General features: G+C 41.7%; 1 protein-coding gene across 2 annotated transcripts in view; it reads left to right on the top strand.

Moving 5' to 3' along the window:
* Positions 1-18,327, top strand: part of AVIL (advillin) — a gene marked incomplete in the record, with an annotated part of 310,689 nt that overhangs the window by 233,330 nt on the left and 59,032 nt on the right. Inside the window, 1 exon segment of one of the 2 annotated variants that reach the window (XM_056562629.1) lies at positions 10,704-10,820. 2 annotated transcript variants of the gene reach the window in all.

Raw genomic sequence — 18,327 nt, 5'->3', positions numbered from 1 at the left:
ATTTGACCGGTTACCCATAGCAACCAATCAGCTTGCTTCTTTCATTTAAAAAAAAAACTCTGAAAAATAAAAGAAGCGATCTGTTTGGTTGCTACGGGTAACTGGTCAACTTTTCCTTTGCACAGGTTTTGCTAAATCTCTCCCATTATCCCTAGTAATGTAGTAGTGTATATAATGGTACTACTATAGTGCCTTACATACACAGTCACGTGGACCCATTACAGCAGCTATGTAGAATGTAGAAATAAGGTTTGAGAAGCTGTGAGGTGAGGCCAATATCCAGCCCACCATTACTCATCTAGGCCATGGCCCTCACATAACAGAACAGTCATATCATTGTACGTCTATCAACTGCAGAAGGAATCAGATTTCATAGTATGAATGACATTAATATTTACAAATGTGTACTAGACTGTTCTCTGGTACAGTGCTCTCCTAACTGGTGGAAGTCCCCAGACCGTCCCATTTCGCAGCTGCAGGTGACATCACGCCACGCCCCCCCCCATTCATGTCTATGGGAGGGGGCATGATGCCCGTCCCACCCTCTCCCATAGACATTAATGGAGGGGACATGGCCATGAAGTCACATCCCTGTATTGGAGGCAGCGCCCGCACGGAATGCAGGGACTGCTCCGAGATTGCGGGGGTCCACAGCGGCAAAACCCCTGCGATCATACATCATATCCCCTATCCTTTGGATAGGGGATATGATGTATAAAGCTGGAATACCCCTTTAACTCAGTGGGCAGCGATGGCTGTTGGGACTTCTGACGAGTGATGCCCCTGACGTCATGCTGAAGAGCAGCGCGGGAGGACATCACTAGTCAGATCTGCCAAGCCAGCCTCTATATTCTTCACAACAGGCATGGCTTGGTATTTTACATTTGGCACAATAGAAAAATAAAGACTGGATAAGCTGATGTATTATTAAAATCACCCTAACTGAATTAGTATTACCTTTCTGACATACATACATGTGAGAACAGGCAATAATGTACTATCTTTATAGGTGTTATGCTCAGGATAAGCCATCAACATTAGATCAGTGGGGCCCTACTGCAGGCACCCTGTAAACCAACTGTTTAAAGGATTTGTGGTGTTCTGGTGAGCCATACACAGTGTTTATATCCATGCATCGCTGTACTATTGGTATTTTGCACAGCTGCTACCAATAGTATGGCAATGCAAGTGTGGTGAGCCACGGTGAATGGCGGGACCATGGGGTGTAGCGGTGTAGGTGGATAGGGCAGATGGTGATAACCCCAGGGGAAAGATGTTATTAACCCCTAATGTTCGTGACGCCAGAGTGGTTTTTGGGTATTGGGAACCACCCAAACAATATCTCCGCTATCCCAAAGGCTAGGCAGTGAAATTAGTCCACGACGAGGTTATGGTTTAATGGAGGCTTTACTGAGGTCAGACAGTTGTTATAGTTTCTACAGCTTGGCCAGAATCCCAGAGAGGTGGCCATGAACACAGAAGGACCTCGCAGCTTGCTGGGACCAATTATACTTGTAATAGACTTTAGATAATTGACTTTGGGCTTGACTGGACTGTAGGCAGTGACAGCAGACATAGACTTGACTTACTGGAAGTGACTGTAGATTTGAGGCCTTCCAGGTAGCTGGACACTAGCACTGAGACATCTAGTCTTTCTGTAATTGTAATGGCCGCCCCCTTAATGGTGCCCTCTGGATAACATAAACATATCATGTAACATCTCACAAGTCCTTTAGACAATTACATTAGTCCTCCAAAGGTCCTTAATACAGTCTATACATTAGTATACTGACTATATATATAGTACAATAAATAAGGGAGACACAGCAGGAGAGCCCCCAGGTCACCGAGGGACTCAACCTGACAGGGCCTAAGTAATAAAGCACAAGGTATAAAATTTTAATGCCTTGTACTTTATTACTCCCCATCCTCCCTCTGCCATTATCCCTCTCCATCTTAATGCCTTGTGCTCTGTCCCATACATCCCCCTCTGTCCCATACAGTCCCCCTCCAGTCCATACAGTTGTTTTTAACTTTTTTTTTGTTTTACCTGGCGTCCTTCTAGGTGTTCCTTCACGCAGCGCGTCCCGTTCAGCGGGGCCACACTGACGTGTGACGTCCTCCTGCGCTGTGCGGCAATTCCGTGCAAAGTAAGGGGAGGTAACACGTCTCCCCGGCAACCACGCAGCTCACTTACAGTAGCCTCGGCCGCAGATCGGGCCGTGCTACTGTACAGTAAATTGCCGCGGCTCTGCACTGACAAATACTGGCCAATGCATGGCCGGTATTTGTCAGCGCTTTCGCGTACCCCCAAACAACCCGTGGCGTACCCCAGGTTGAGAACCCAGGCTCTAAAATATCTGATCAGTGGGGTATCTAAGAATGATGGCCGATCCTGAGGATAGGTGATGAATTTTAAAAGTCAGTGTAAAGATTATCCACCAAATTCTCCAAAATGTCTTGATATGAAATGCTAAATGTTTCTCCCCCTTAAAAAACTGCTGGTCATTTCCACAAAGTATTCATTACAATAAATTATTGATCAGCTAAAAAGTGCACTTAAAAAATCAATCTCAGTAGGAAATGTGAAAGCAGCTGGCAGCAAATACAATGTGCGAGGACACTGGACCTCCATATAGTGGTGGTTTGAATATTGCCAAACAGATCATTTTCATGGCATTTGTGTATTCTGAACGAATGGGTCATCACAACTGCCATTGGCTGAAGAGCTGGGAAGAGATACGACAATGCAAACATAGGCAAATGTGATGTACTGGGACCGAATAGTCCCTCTGTTTACACAGGCCGATTCTTCACATTATTCCTGAGAAAAGGTCCTATGTTCTTTGTTCTCGATTTTTTTGCTTTCTGGTGAACAGATTCATAAGTGTATGGTAGCACTAGAGTACATCCCCACGGCGGAACCCTTCTGGTTGTAAGGTGAGGCACCTGCATTACTACGTCTGGTCTTTCTCTATGACGACTGCATGCTTGAGCTGATGTCTGGTGTATAGCAACGTACTTTGTGTATGATGAGAAATGTTGTATTTGTACATTGTGCTTGACTACTGTGTAAGACATTGGATACCGTCTGTTACCATCAGCTATACCTACTTGACAGATTTCACATATGTGAATTAAAAGACTTTCGGGGGGATAGTGGAAATATAGAAGGCACAGCAATACTGCAACTTTAGGGATTTTGTTATCTTTATTCCATCAATCACCATGATAGCATCGCTATATTCTTACACCCAGAAGGTTTTTTTAACACTTTATAGGAAGGAGCTTTATAAGGGCTTGTTTTCCACAGGGTGAGCTGTAGTTTTTTATTGATGTCATTTTGAGGTTCATACTACATTCTGATGACTATTTATACCTTTTGTAGTTATCTGTCTTTCTTCTTTTTTTTTTACTTTTTTTTTTTTTAACCATTTAACAATACAAAAAGGAAATAAGCCAAGAAAAACCTCACAGATTTACAGAACACTATACATTAAATCTCAATAACACACCCCATACCCTCCCACCCCAGAGAGCAACAAAAAAACAAAACAAAAAAAACATATATAATATATTAATGAATCTATCCAATCCAACCATACTTTCTCATTTTACCAAACCTCTACTTGAATCTTGATTTTTTATTTCTCATATTTTTTTAAATTTTTTGGGTTAAATTTAGCTACACCAATTTCTGGGTTATTTTTTATCAAATAACACTCTCAGAATTAATCTGCCTTTCATAATATTCAATATCTATCTACTACGTGGGATACATAACTTGACAATTTAATGGTTTTGATCAATATGAATGTGATGATAGCTTATACACACACACACACACACACACACACACATATATATATATATATATATATATATATATATATATATATATATTATACATTATTTCATTTTTTTACCCAAAATAATTTTTTTTTTTTCTTCATCTGTCATAGTGTGAAATATTACGTGGCTCAGGAGCTAGGCCTACTCCATACCCAGTTGGTGCAGTCTGCAGCTGATACTTTAAAGGGGTATTCCGGGCAAAATTATTTTATCCCCTATCCAAAGGAAAGGAGATAAGGAGGAAGATTTATCAAAGGGTTTAGACTGGTTTTCCTGTCTAAATTTGTCGCACAGAAAGTCGCAGTCTAAATATGTGCGACTTTTCTGCGACTTTTGCTCTAGAGGATTTTTAGAACATTATGTATGCTAGTCTATTTTAGACTGAAATGCATTGGAAAATGCATTGGTGCTGAATTTATCAAAAGCGACTTTTCAGCGACAAGTCGCATAGGCTGAAAGTACGCCGAAATGTCAGACCATGTTGGAGCAGGTTTAAATACAGTCTAAAGCATAGATCATGCAGTCTGTGCACAGAATTTATCAAGAGCCTTGTGCCATTTGATAAACTAGGTGCACAATAGACCAGACTAACACTCTGTAGTTTGGTCTATATAGATGCGGGACATAGACAACTTTGATAAATATCCCCCAAGGTGTTTGATCGCAGGGGGCCCGCTGCTGAGACCCCTGGGATTTCCCTGTAGCACCCGCATTCTATTTAGGTGCTGAATCTACAGTTTCGGAAGCCTTCAGATTTCCGGGACTGGGGACGTGACGTCACGCCACGCCCCCTCCATTCATGTCTATGGGAGGGGGCGTGACAGCCGTCACGCCCCCTCCAATAGACATGAATGGAGGGGGCGTGGCGTGACATCTGCCCCCAGTCCCGGAAACCTGTAGATTTCCGAAACTAGAGACGCAGTCCCCGCATAGAATGCGGGTGCTACAGGGAGATCGCGGGGGTCTCAGCAGCGGGCCCCCTGCGATCAAACACCTTATCTCCTTTCCTTTGGATAGGGGATAAAATATTTTTGCCTGGAATACCTCTTTAAAGCAGGTGGAATTGGAGATCACTCTGATGCTGGTTAATAGCTTGAATAGTGACCAATAACGGCATCAAAGGTGTTAGATGACAGGTGTCGGTCCTGTGTGGGCTCCAAACAGAACTCAAGGGGTACCAGTCAGTTGTCATGGCAGCTAGGGGACTTCCCAATGCCTCGGTGTCTGCCATGTTAGGGCATATTAACAATGAACATCTATACAGAACTTATCAGTTGTATTTTATAAAAAGAAGTGTAGAGTTTACAGCTCTATTTTTGCTGTAGAAACGAACCAGAATTGAAACCTGACAAACTTACAAATCCTATTTAACTTTCTATTTTCAAGAGTCGTCTGTATGTGTGAACCTTAAAGGGGTACTCCGGTGAAAACTTTTTTTTTTTTTTTAAATCAACTAGTGCCAGAAAGTTAAACAGATTTGTAAATTACTTCTATAAAAAAAAAATCTTAATCCTTCCAGTACTTATTAGCGACTGTATACTACAGAGGAAATTCTTTTCTGTTTGGATTTCTTTTCAGTCTGACCACAGTGCTCTCTGCTAACACCTCTGTCCATGTCAGGAACTGTCCAGAGCAGGATAAAATCTCCATAGCAAACAGATGCTGCTCTGGACAGTTCCTAAAATGGACAGAGGTGTTAGCAGGGAGCACTGTGGAGAGACATAAAAAAAAATCCAAAAAGAAAATAATTTCCTCTGTAGTATACAGCAGCTAATAAGTACTGGAAGGATTAAGATTTTTTTTTATAGAAGTAATTTACAAATCTGTTTAACTTTTTGGCACCAGTTGATTTAAAAAAAAAAATTTTCCACCGGAGTACCCCTTTAATGTTGCATGTAGAATTGTCCATGAAACCGTAATTTCAGTCTAAGCTACTTTTGTAAAGAGAAGAAATGATCATAGATGATCTAACCTTCTGTCTGCATCTACTCTGAACCTACCTTTCTTCAGCCATTTCAGGTGACTACACATTAGATTAATGTCATCAGAACCCAATGATCTTGTCGGAACCAAATAGACATCTAATGTGTATAAGGTGTTCATCCGACATTCATTCCTGCAATAGCTGACATTACATACTGTGAGAAGGTGAAAGGCATGGCGTGGTGGATGGGCGATATGTGTCACCAAGGCTCCTGGCCTTGGTGAAGTAAGAACCGGTATTTATTTAGTGTCCGTGCTGTGATGCAGACTGACACTATGGGCGTAGTATGGCTGGAAGGCCAATCCGGGACGGCTCATACTGGGAATGACCAAGTGCAGGGTGAGGGTCATTGGAAAAGATGAATGAATGAGTGGCCGGCCCAGAGTACAGTGCAGAGCAGGGATGTGAGCGATGTATACAGTCGCTCCATCTTTGCTATAGACAGGACGATCACAGAGGGTGTCAGTAGTGACATCCACTGTGATGTGTCCTTAAGCAGGCACTACTACTCCCAACATGGAGCACACTCTGCTCCATGCTAGGAGCTGTAGTACCTGTATTAATAGACAGATCGCAGCAAGTGTAACTTCTGACACCCACTGCGATCTGTCTATTAATGCAGGTACTACCGCTCCCAGCATGAGGCAGAGTGTATTCCATGTTGGGAGCAGTATTACCTGCAGTTATGGAAAGATCACAGCGGGTATCACTCCTGACAGCCGCTGTGATCCTCCTGTATAATGTATAGATGCAGTGGCCGCTCTCCTATGGTCCCCTGCACGGCCGTATATACACACATATTCCTATTTCTCACAGAGCTGTGATTGGCTGGAACCATCTGGCCAATCACAGCCCTGCGGGAAATATGAATAAGTGTAAATATACGTCAGGGCAGGGGACCAGAGAAGAGCGGCCGCCGCATCTATATATTATAGAGAAAGATCGCAGCGGGCGATCTGTCTATTTGTACAGGTAGTACTACTCCCATCATGGAACAGTGTGTTCCATGCTGGGAGTAGTAGTACTAACTAAAACATTTTTTAAAAATAAAGCAAAAAAGTGAAAAACACACACACAATACATTTTTATAATTGTCAGCTACATTTTTATTTCCCCGCACACATAAATTGATCCCTGTTTAAAAAGTAATAGTTTTTTTTTCAATAATATACATTTCGTTAGATACAATTTTTTCCTTAGTACTGTATATTTTTGAAAAAAATTTTTTAATGGTACCCTACGAAATTTTATTAAAAACAGCTATCTACATCACTTTTTTGGATCGCTAAAGTCCAAGAAAGATTAAAAGCCGCCTGCAAAAACGCCAAAGTTAAAATCCACATAGCGTTTTTCTTGGCGTTTTCTCACTCCCATAGACTTCTATTGGAGCAAAACACCACGATTTTGACAAAAAACGCCGGTTTGAGGGAACTACAGCGTTTTTTTCAAAACGCCAAAGAGCGGGAAAAAAACGCAGAAAAAGTTAAAAAACACCAAAAGGATTTAAAAAACGCCAAAGTGAAAAAACGCCAAGTGGAATTCGAAATTTGCGATTTCTCATTGATTTACAGCTAACATCTGGCCGCAGCGTTTTTTGACCCAAAAAACGCCATGCGGCAGAATTGGTGTATTTCTTTGCGTTTTGCAAAAAAAAAAAAAAAAACAAGTGGAAATTTAGCCTTACTCCAAGGTTGGAAGCTGGTGAACAGCCTGCCGGGAGGCCTGGAAAAGACTTGTTTGGTCAGATGTGAACAAACACCTAAGGAATACAGGTGGACTTTTGTTTCGTTTTCCTCTGTTCTGCGTTTAAAGACTGTTTCCTGTATGACAAGTGTGAATAAAACACTGAACTTTGATTTGAAAAGTATTGTTTCCTTGCTTCTATACTGCAACCGCACCTATCTGCAAGAGCAAGTCATCACAATATATTTAAAAATCAAGCCTGTACTCAATTCCAATGTAGTGACTAATGGCAAAAATTATTCTCAGATGCCAGCAAACAAGTAATTCAATTCATGGCAAGGGTACTCTATATTGGGATAAAGCAGATTCACCAACCTACTGTCACCAATGTAATCTTAAGGGTAAATCAGCTAGTATAACTCAATCCATAGTATCATATGCCGTGAATGTGGCCCTTTTATTAAATTTCTTCAAAGTGGGTGCTGTAAACGAAGGGGTTCTGTTTAACATAATCCCCAAGTGACGGCCAAAGCTGCATCCTCTACACAAACCCATCCTGAATAGAATGGCCACCCACATTAAACCCTACGGCATTCTAAAAAAAAGTCCACCAAATTGTTTCTATGTACACCAAATTGTTTTTACTGAGTGGTTTCCCAATTGCATCACTGGAACACATGATGGGGTTTACATAGTGTGCAAGGTTTTCTCAGTTTGTGAGCAGTGATGGAATTTTATCTAGTTTTTTGGCATGCTACTAATATGTTAGGTATCGTAATGTTAAAAATTCAGCATGTCCAATCCTTTGTTCTCAAGGGAGAGAAATATAAGCTGCCACCAGAGTTATCTGACATATGCTTATCCCCCTCTTCCCATTGGTAACACATGTGCATGTGTGTATTGTGAGGGGAGGGGATCAGCAAAAATAGATGTTGGCCAAATAAGCATTTGGCTATTGACAGAGTATATCCACTGGAAAAATTCCACTTGTAGGTATACACTGTTGTTTTTTGTAAAGAAGACCTGCTAGTTGAATAGTTTCATACTTTGACTGTGCAATGTCTTGTATCCATCAAGTTCCCAGAAGGAAAGAATGGGAAATTTTAAAGGAGTATTCCGGGATCTAAGCTTTTATCCCTTATCCAGAGGATAGGGGATAAAATGTCTGATCGCAGGGGGCCCTCCGCTGGGATCCCCCCGCAATCTCCCTGCAGCACCCGCATTGTATGCGGGGCTGCGTCTTCAGTGTAGGAAACTTCCGGGTTTCCAAGGCTGGAGACGTGATGTAGCATCACGCCCCCTCCGTGACGTCACACCACGCCCCCTCCATTCATGTCTATGGGAGGGGGCGTGACGGCCGTTATGCCCCTTCCCATAGACATGAATGGAAGGGACGTGGTGTGACGTCACTGGCGACGTTTCCGACACTGGAGACGCAGCCCCAAAGGCAATGCAGGTGCTGCAGGGAGATCGCAGGGGGGGTCCCAGCGGCGGGCCCCCATGATCAGACATTTTATCCCCTATCCTCTGGATAAGGAATAAAAACTTAGATTCCGGTATGCTCTTTTAAGGAAACTTTTCCCATATATCCTGCTGTCAATCAATGGTGAACAGACGGGGCCAGTGACAGGAGACACATCACAGGCAGCAGGCAGCTGTTTTCAGGGTGTATGTGCTTTTAAAGGGGTACTCCGTCCCTAGACATCTTATTCCCTATCCAAAGAATAGGGATAAGATGTCTGATCCCGGGGGACCCCCGCAATCTCTGTGCAGCACCCAGCGTTCATTTAGAACGTGGGTTCCAGCGGCGGTGGTTGTGACATCACGCCCAGGCGCCTCGTGATGTCACACCACACCCCCTCAATGCAAGTCTATGGGAGGGGGCGTGGCGACTGCCATGCCCCCTCCCATAGACTTGCATTGAGGGGGCGTGGTGTGACCTCACAAGGGGCGTGGGCGTGACGTCACGACCCCCTACCGCCTGCTTCAAGCATTCGGAACAAAATGCTTTAATGATGGGGCAGCGGAGTACCCCTTTAAACTATACTGCCTTACAGAATCAGGGACTGACCACTGAAAATAGTGTTCTATCGGGGTAGCATTTTTTTCAAAGGGTGGATGGCCCCTTTAATGTACAACAATATGGCTAGGTTCACACTATGGAATTTCCTCCTGCAATTCCGCTTTGAAATTGCAGGCAGAAATTCCGCTTGCTAAAATGTATAGTATGTATCCACAAATTTACACTTCGAAATTTGTGAAGCGGAATTTGTGAAGGAAAATCCCCTTGGAAATTTTCACCTGAAGAATGGCGTTGCTCATTCTTCAGGCAGAAATACTCGCGGAACACATTGCAGTCAATTGGAGACTGTAATGTCTGCACGGTCCTAACGTCTGCCCGGAGATTCCGCAGTGTGAACCTAGCCTTAGTCTTTATTTAGGTTGAGTTCTACGAATTGTTGGTGGCCTCTGCCACCTGAACCCTATTATCTATGGGGATAAATGTTCTGCTTCATGAGCTTACATTTTCGCCCATATGATATACACTTAAATGGGTATTCCAGGAAAAAAACTTTTTTTATATATATCAACTGGCTCCAGAAAATTAAACAGATTTGTAAATTACTTCTATTAAAAAATCTTAATCCTTTCAGTACTTATGAGCTTCTGAAGTTAAGGTTGTTCTTTTCTGTCTAAGTGCTCTCTGATGACACGTGTCTCGGGAACCACCCAGTTTAGAAGAGCTTTGCTATGGGGATTTGCTTCTAAACTGGGCGTTTCCCGAGACAGGTTTCATCAGAGAGCACTTAGACAGAAAAGAACAACCTTAACTTCAGAAGCTCATAAGTACTGAAAGGATTAAGATTTTTTAATAGAAGTAATTTACAAATTTGTTTAACTTTCTGGAGCCAGTTGATATATATATAAAAAAAGTTTTTTCCTGGAATACCCCTTTAATATACAAAGCACCAATAGAGAGCTATTATATATAAACTGAAAATATATATATATCCTAGCATAAACTGCTGCCTAAAAGGCTTGGCCAATGCTAATGACCATATTGCCTCTCTTTATGCAGCTACACTATGTAATTTTATACGCCAAGAGCAGAATTCTCTGAGGTACACCACATAGCTCTCTGTACAATCTGGCAGTAAATGCAGTGCTCTCCACGTGGCTTTGGGTGTGACATATAATGGGCAGTGTAGCTCGCCGCCTCTGCTGGCATTGTCAGGACTGTACACCAGATACCAGACTGGACTGCATCTTGGCAAGGAAGGCTGGCTTGTGTTTGGCTCTAGTAAGTACACATCTTGTTGTATGCGATGTATAATGGGTTGTGTCCGATGTATACGTTATATACTGCTTACAATTACTAACTTGTAGCTGTATCTTATTGCATCTGTATCTTATACGAACTTGTAGTATTATATCAGAATGTTTCTTAGAAATGCTGCTAACAATGATGAAAGGTCATTTTTTAAATGTTTTTAATGTATGTAAATAGTCGTTTGTTTCTTGTTAACTTCTCTAATGTTTATAGTTAAGTGATATCCATCCGTTATTATAGATGTTATTAGATTTTTCATGATGCTTCAACATGGCGAAGTTTCACATGTTTGGACCAGATCCTAATACGCTGACAGCAATAGCCTTATTACATGAAGAAAAGCAGAGTCATCCGAGGCCCCGTAATCACTTGTCTATGGATGAATCTATTCGAATTGTCACTGGCAGCTATAGTGAAATCAGAGGTCTGTGGCATAAACAGCAATGGGATTTGGGAATTGAAATTTCCTTCTTTGATGTTTTGCCTTTACTGTTTTTAGTAATATTGGTACCGTATAGTCTGGAAAAGGTAGCTTAGCTTTTTTGTACCCCTATTCTCAATCTGTGTTCCCCAATTCTCAATCTGTATACGCCAATTCTCAATATTTTCTGGGCTGTACCCATGTTTAGTTTTTTTATGCAGTTTTTGAAGCCAAGTCCTGGAACAGTTCATAAACGAAGGACAATGTATAAAGAAAAGAGATATTTCTTTTTTTTTTTTCAGATCCGTTCCTGGCTTTGGCTTCAAAAACTGCATAAAAAAACCTGAATGTAGGAACAGACCCTTAAAGGGGTACTCCGCCCCAAACATCTTATCCCCTATGCAAAGGCTAGGGGATAAGATGTCTGATCGCGGGGGTTTTGGCTGCTGGGACCCCCATCGATCTCCAGGCTGGACACGGAAGCTTGGAGCTGTCATGCCTCCTCCCATAGACATGAATGGAGGAGGTGTGATGGCTGTGGGGGAGTTCGCTCCATGCACCGGATGACTGGGGTGCCAAGCTGGAGATCGTGGCGGTGTCTCAGCAGTTGGACCCCCGCAATCAGACATCTTATACCCTATCCTTTGGATAGGGGATAGGATGTTTAGGGGCAGAGTACCCCTTTAAGAGATTGTCTCATACGGCTTATTCATCCATTAATTTAAGCTAGCCCCTCTATCGGCTGGTCCGACATTAATAAAACCTCAGTGTTTTGCTGTTATTGGTAAATTGGAGCCATAAAAAAAAATCAATGACCAGGCATGTAGTACATGAAAAGACTAGGGCTGCCATAGCTAGGCCTGCACTTTATAAGGAGTTCTGCCTCTGGTGGATCCTGGGTTAGAGGACCCCCTCTATCATGTCCATATGTTCTAGTAGTGCTATTCGAAAAGGGGTTGTCTTCATAAGAAGCACATAGAAAGAGTTTTTATATAAATTATAGATCAATGTTTTTGGAGGTTCTCAGAACTGGAGTGATCATGGGGGTGAAGGAATAATACAGGTAGCCTCACCTGTATGATGTTCTGCTGAGCCAAACATGCTTGTTATTGGGAAGAAATGGAGGTGATAACTGAGACTGAACTATTTGGACTGTGGCCAGCTCAGTGTGTCTGGACTCTATTAACAATCCTAACAATTGCAGGGCTATTATAAGACAATTTAAAGCAGCTGTCTCAAACTGTGGCCCTCCCGATGTTGCAAAACCTCAACTCCCAGCATGCCCGGACAGCCGTTGGCTGTCCGGGCATGCTGGGAGTTGAAGTTTTGCAACATCGGGAGGGCCACAGTTTGAGACCTGTGATTTAAAGGGTATGACATGTTTTAGACAACCATATGCTTTATGCTTACTTGAAACATCACCTAAGAAGAAATGCCCTGTGGCCCCAAGTGTCTAGTTGTGCTGCTTATACTAATGCACAATTGCACAATGGGTGACTTCATAATCTATAATAATGTAGAGTAGAGAGATGAGTAGATCAGCTCACCGGCTGTGCACGGGAACACCAAATCACAAGGAGAATTAGAAAAATGCCAGCGTGGAGTATGCAGAAAGTCCCATTTATTAAGTAAAATCAGAAACACAGGTCAGGGAAAGGACATGACGCGTTTCAGGCGTAAAACACCCTTAGTCATGATATGATATGCTTAAGTAGTAAAGGGATAGTCTGCATTGTGTATAATAATTTGGAAAACCCCATCATCTTCAAGAGATGGCATCGGGCCAGAAAATGGAGGAGAAGGGACTGCCAATGGTTTAAGTCAGAAATAATTTTCTGTAACAAAGGGGGATAATTTAACATATAGATAGATGCAGGAGAGCATCCCACCTAAATACCCCTTAAAATCTAAGAGAGTACTCTTGGAGGGGTTCACTTTAAATCCCATAACCCTCCTAAAATCCGTAAGGATCTCAAACACCCCCCTTAGATCTTCCTCATGATGAGCAAAAAACAATAAAATGTCATCTGCAAATAGTGCAGACTTCACTTCATGGGGGCCCACCTTAATTCTGGTAAATGAGGAAGTAGTGGTCAGAAACCTCGACAGGGGTTCTAACACCAAATTAAAGAGTAAAGGGGATAGAGGAAGCCCCTGGCGAGTGCCCCGCTGTGGTGAAAACGGGTCAGAAAGAAACCCCGAAAGGTGCACCCTAGCTAAAGGGGTCGAATACAACGAGCGCACATTTGTTAAAAAAGCACCTTCAAAGCCCATATGATCCAGGGCGCTCCATAACCAATCCCAACTCACGCTATCAAAAGCCTTTTCGGCGTCAATGGACAAGATAACGGGAGAGGGATGGGCCACAGGATAGAGGTGGGCAGTTTCCAATACAGCTAAAACCTTAGGTAGGTTGGCTACTGCAGCTCTACTCTTAACAAAACCTACTTGGGAAGGCAATATGAGTCGGGGCAATATAACAGCCAGTTGGTTAGCTCTTATTTAAGATAGTAGTTTTGAATCTACATTGATAAGGGAGATAGGTCTATACCCCCTGGGTTTAGGGGATCCCCTCCCGGCTTCGGCAAGACCCGTTTGTGGGCAGCGTTGACCGTAGAAGGAACAAGTCCCATCAAGTATGCGTTAAACAATGGCAATATAGTGGGGGAAATTTCCGGCAATAGCAATTTATAAAATTCCCCCGGAAACCCGTCCAGACCTGGTGCCTTTCCGAAAGAGAGGGACCTAACCACATTCTGCAGTTCTTCTAAAGAAAAAAAGAGCATTTAGAGACTCCCTCTCCTCCCTAGATAGTGTAGGTAATGGCGTTGCCCTTAACCAGTCCCTATCAGCAGGGATAGAAGGAGTAGGTGGAGTATATAGGTGATGGAAATAAGTCTTAAATTGGGAAGCAATATCACAGGGATGAGTGACCATATTGCCTAGGTTATCCTTGAGCGCCAAGACATGGGCAGAAGGATTAACTTTAGCGAAGTGTGCCAACAACTTGCCAGGCTTATTGCCATAACGGAATAGAGCAGCATCCAGATAAGATCTATGCAAATTTTCCTTCTGATCTACCCATAATTAATAGTCAGTCCGAGCAAGCTGCCAGGTTTCTCTATTTACCTCCGATGGGTCAGAGAGGAAGGAAGTATAGGCTCTTCTAAGGGTTTCCCCCTTATCCCGCAAATGCTGTGAGATACGTTTCTTAGTGGATGCAGTATAGGCCATAATACGGCCTCTGAAGACTGCTTTTAGCTGCCTCCCAATAGGTCTGGGATGATACCTCAGATGGTGCATTACAAGAAACATAATCTGCCAACCACCCCTGGAGAAGTTGTTTAAAGGATTCATCTCTAGCCAACCCCTGCGAGAACCTCCAAATATAGTCATCCCCCCTTGGGACTAAATCAGTCACCACCAAAGATATGGGAGCATGGTCAGAGATAACTAAGTCCTCAATGGCAAGGGAGTCTATCGTAGCTACAAGGGCCATATCTACAAATACACAGTCTATCCTAGACCATGAATAGTGAGTGAATTCATGGGACTTAGGGTGTAAGTGACGCCATGCATCCAAAAAACCCACCTGCATGGCCAAAATAGGTAAAAGTACTCCCCCTCTCCCTACGGACAGTCACACCCCTTCTGTTATGTCTTCTATCTTCCTCCATTCACATAACCTCATTGAAGTCACCCGCCATTACCCGGTCCCTGACAGTACTCTGTTGCACAAGTCCTGCTAAAGAGTCAAAAAAAGTAAGGTTATCTTCATTCGGACCATAGACATTAACTAAATCATATATATCTATATGCGCTCTATATGCGCTCTATATGCGCTCTACATAAGGGCTCCTGATCATCAGCCATGAAGGAGATGAGCTGATGGACAAAGGACTTATGAAACAATGTGAGCACACCCGCTTTTCTAGCAACAGAAGCAGAGCCAACAACCAAGCCCACCCACCACTTTTTCAGTCTAAGAAAATCACCTTCCTCCAAATGGGTCTCTTGCAAAAAGGCAATATCTGGAGCCAATTTTTTGAGATGACGAAGGACCATATTGCGCTTGTGTGGAGATCTAAGCCCTTCAACGTTCCACAAGATCAATTTCATAACAGTATAGCACTATAAAAAGAGATGACAATATGGGACAATATGCTGACATTGTGAACACAGTGCTCTCTGCTGACATCTCTGTCCATTTTAGGAGCTGTCCAGAGCAGCATATGTTTTCTATGGGGATTTTCTCCTACTCTGGACAGTTCTTAAAATGGACAGAGATGTCAGCAGAGAGCACTGTGGTCATTATGTCAGCAGAGAGCTCTGTGTTCCAAAAAGAAAATAATTTCCTCTGTAGTATTCAGCAGCTAATAAGTACTGGAAGGATTAAGATTTTTTTTAATAGAAGTCATTTACAAATCTTTTAACTTTCTGGCACCAGTTGATTAAAAAAAAAAGTTTTCCACCGGAGTACCCCTTTAAAGGGTGGAAGCTCTCTGTCTTCTCCAGTCTCCGATGGAGCCCTGTCAGAGCGAGCAGGAGAGGTAGCGGCTAGATGAAGGAGAGTCCACCATGTGCTCGGCCTCTTCCGCCCTACGTGTCGTCCTGTTCTGGCTCTTGGAATGGTTCTTGTGACCCATTTTGCGCAGGTATTTGTCCATGAAGACCCCAACACCTGGGAGCAGAGTAGACCCCAGGGGGGATGAGAAATATGCGGGTAATTGGGTTATGCTGGGAACTTAGGAGAGGAGCGAGCAGCACACGCATCTTCACAGCATGGTGCCGGAACCAGAAGTCCTCATGCCAATATCTTATATGAAGGATAGCCTTATGTCTATCTATATCATATATGAAGGATAGCCTTATATCTATCTATATCTTATGTGAAGGATAGCCTTATGTCTATCTATATCTTATATGAAGGATAGCCTTATATCTATCTATATCTTATATGTAGGATAGCCTTATATCTATCCATATCTTATATGAAGGATAGCCTTATATCTATCTATATATCATGTGAAGGATAGCCTTATAGCTATGTATATCTTATATGAAGGATAGCCTTATATCTATCTATATCTTTTGTGAAGGATAGCCTTATACCTATCTCTATCTTATATGAAGGATAGCCTTATATATATCTATATCTTATATGAAGGATAGCCTTATACCTATCTCTATCTTATATGAAGGATAGCCTTATACCTATCTCTATCTTATATGAAGGATAGCCTTATATCTATCTATATCTTATATGAAGGATAGCCTTATACCTATGTTTATCTTATATGAAGGATAGCCTTATACCTATCTCTATCTTATATGAAGGATAGCCTTATACCTATCTCTATCTTATATGAAGGATAGCCTTATACCTATCTCTATCTTATATGAAGGATAGCCTTATACCTATCTCTATCTTATATGAAGGATAGCCTTATACCTATCTCTATCTTATATGAAGGATAGCCTTATATCTATCTATATCTTATATGAAGGATAGCCGTATACCTATCTCTATCTTATATGAATGATAGCCTTATACCTATCTCTATCTTATATGAAGAATAGCCTTATACCTATCTCTATCTTATATGAAGGATAGCCTTATACCTATTTCTATCTTATATGAAGGATAGCCTTATACCTATCTCTATCTTATATGAAGGATAGCCTTATACCTATCTCTATCTTATATGAAGGATAGCCTTATGCCTATCCCTATCTTATATGAAGGATAGCCGTATACCTATCTCTATCTTATATGAAGGATAGCCTTATGCCTATCCCTATCTTATATGAAGGATAGCCTTATACCAATCTCTATCTTATATGAAGGATAGCCTTATACCTATCTCTATCTTATATGAAGGATAGCCTTATACCTATCTCTATCGTATATGAAGGATAGTCTTATGCCTATCCCTATCTTATATGAAGGATAGCCTTATACCAATCTCTATCTTATATGAAGGATAGCCTTATACCTATCTCTATCTTATATGAAGGATAGCCTTATGCCTATCTCTATCTTATATGAAGGATAGCCTTATACCTATCTCTATCTTATATGAAGGATAGCCTTATGCCTATCTCTATCTTATATGAAGGATAGCCTTATGCCTATAACAAAAATACTCAATGCCTGTAAATTTTTTCTTTATGTAAAATATGATAAAACGATTATAAAATATGATAGCCTTATACCTATCTCTATCTTATATGAAGGATAGCCTTATACCTATCTCTATCGTATATGAAGGATAGTCTTATGCCTATCCCTATCTTATATGAAGGATAGCCTTATACCTATCTCTATCTTATATGAAGGATAGCCTTATACCTATCTCTATCGTATATGAAGGATAGTCTTATGCCTATCCCTATCTTATATGAAGGATAGCCTTATACCTATCTCTATCTTATATGAAGGATAGCCTTATGCCTATCTCTATCTTATATGAAGGATAGCCTTATGCCTATCTCTATCTTATATGAAGGATAGCCTTATACCTATCTCTATCTTATATGAAGGATAGCCTTATGCCTATCTCTATCTTATATGAAGGATAGCCTTATGCCTATCTCTATCTTATATGAAGGATAGCCTCATGTCTATCTTATATGAAGAATAGCCTTATGCCTATCTCTATCTTATATGAAGGATAGCCTTATACCTATAACAAAAATACTCAATGCCTGTAAATTTTTCCTTTATGTAAAATATGATAAAACAATTATAAAATATGAAGCCGTGTATCTCTCTAGGTGACTGTTGCCGTCCATATGGGGAAGTGATATGTGTTTAGTATAACATTTGTAGCCTACACTGTAATGTAAAGGGTTAAGGCCCTAAGACCACAAAAGCTTGTGAGACAACAAGACCTTTTGTTTTCATTTGGAAATGAGCGGAGAGTTTAAAAGCTTTCCATGGCTTGTGGGTTGATGTTGCTGGAAATAGTGATCTAGAAGAAGCTTCTGGAGGTTTTGATGCCAGTATTTATTGGTATGTAGTGGGAGGTGGAACTTTTACTCTTCACAACTTGA

Source organism: Hyla sarda, chromosome 2 (assembly GCF_029499605.1).
Source record: "Hyla sarda isolate aHylSar1 chromosome 2, aHylSar1.hap1, whole genome shotgun sequence".
Taxonomy (NCBI): domain Eukaryota; kingdom Metazoa; phylum Chordata; class Amphibia; order Anura; family Hylidae; genus Hyla; species Hyla sarda.
Note: the sequence above shows the minus strand (reverse complement) of the source record. Positions and strands in the feature narration are given on the sequence as shown.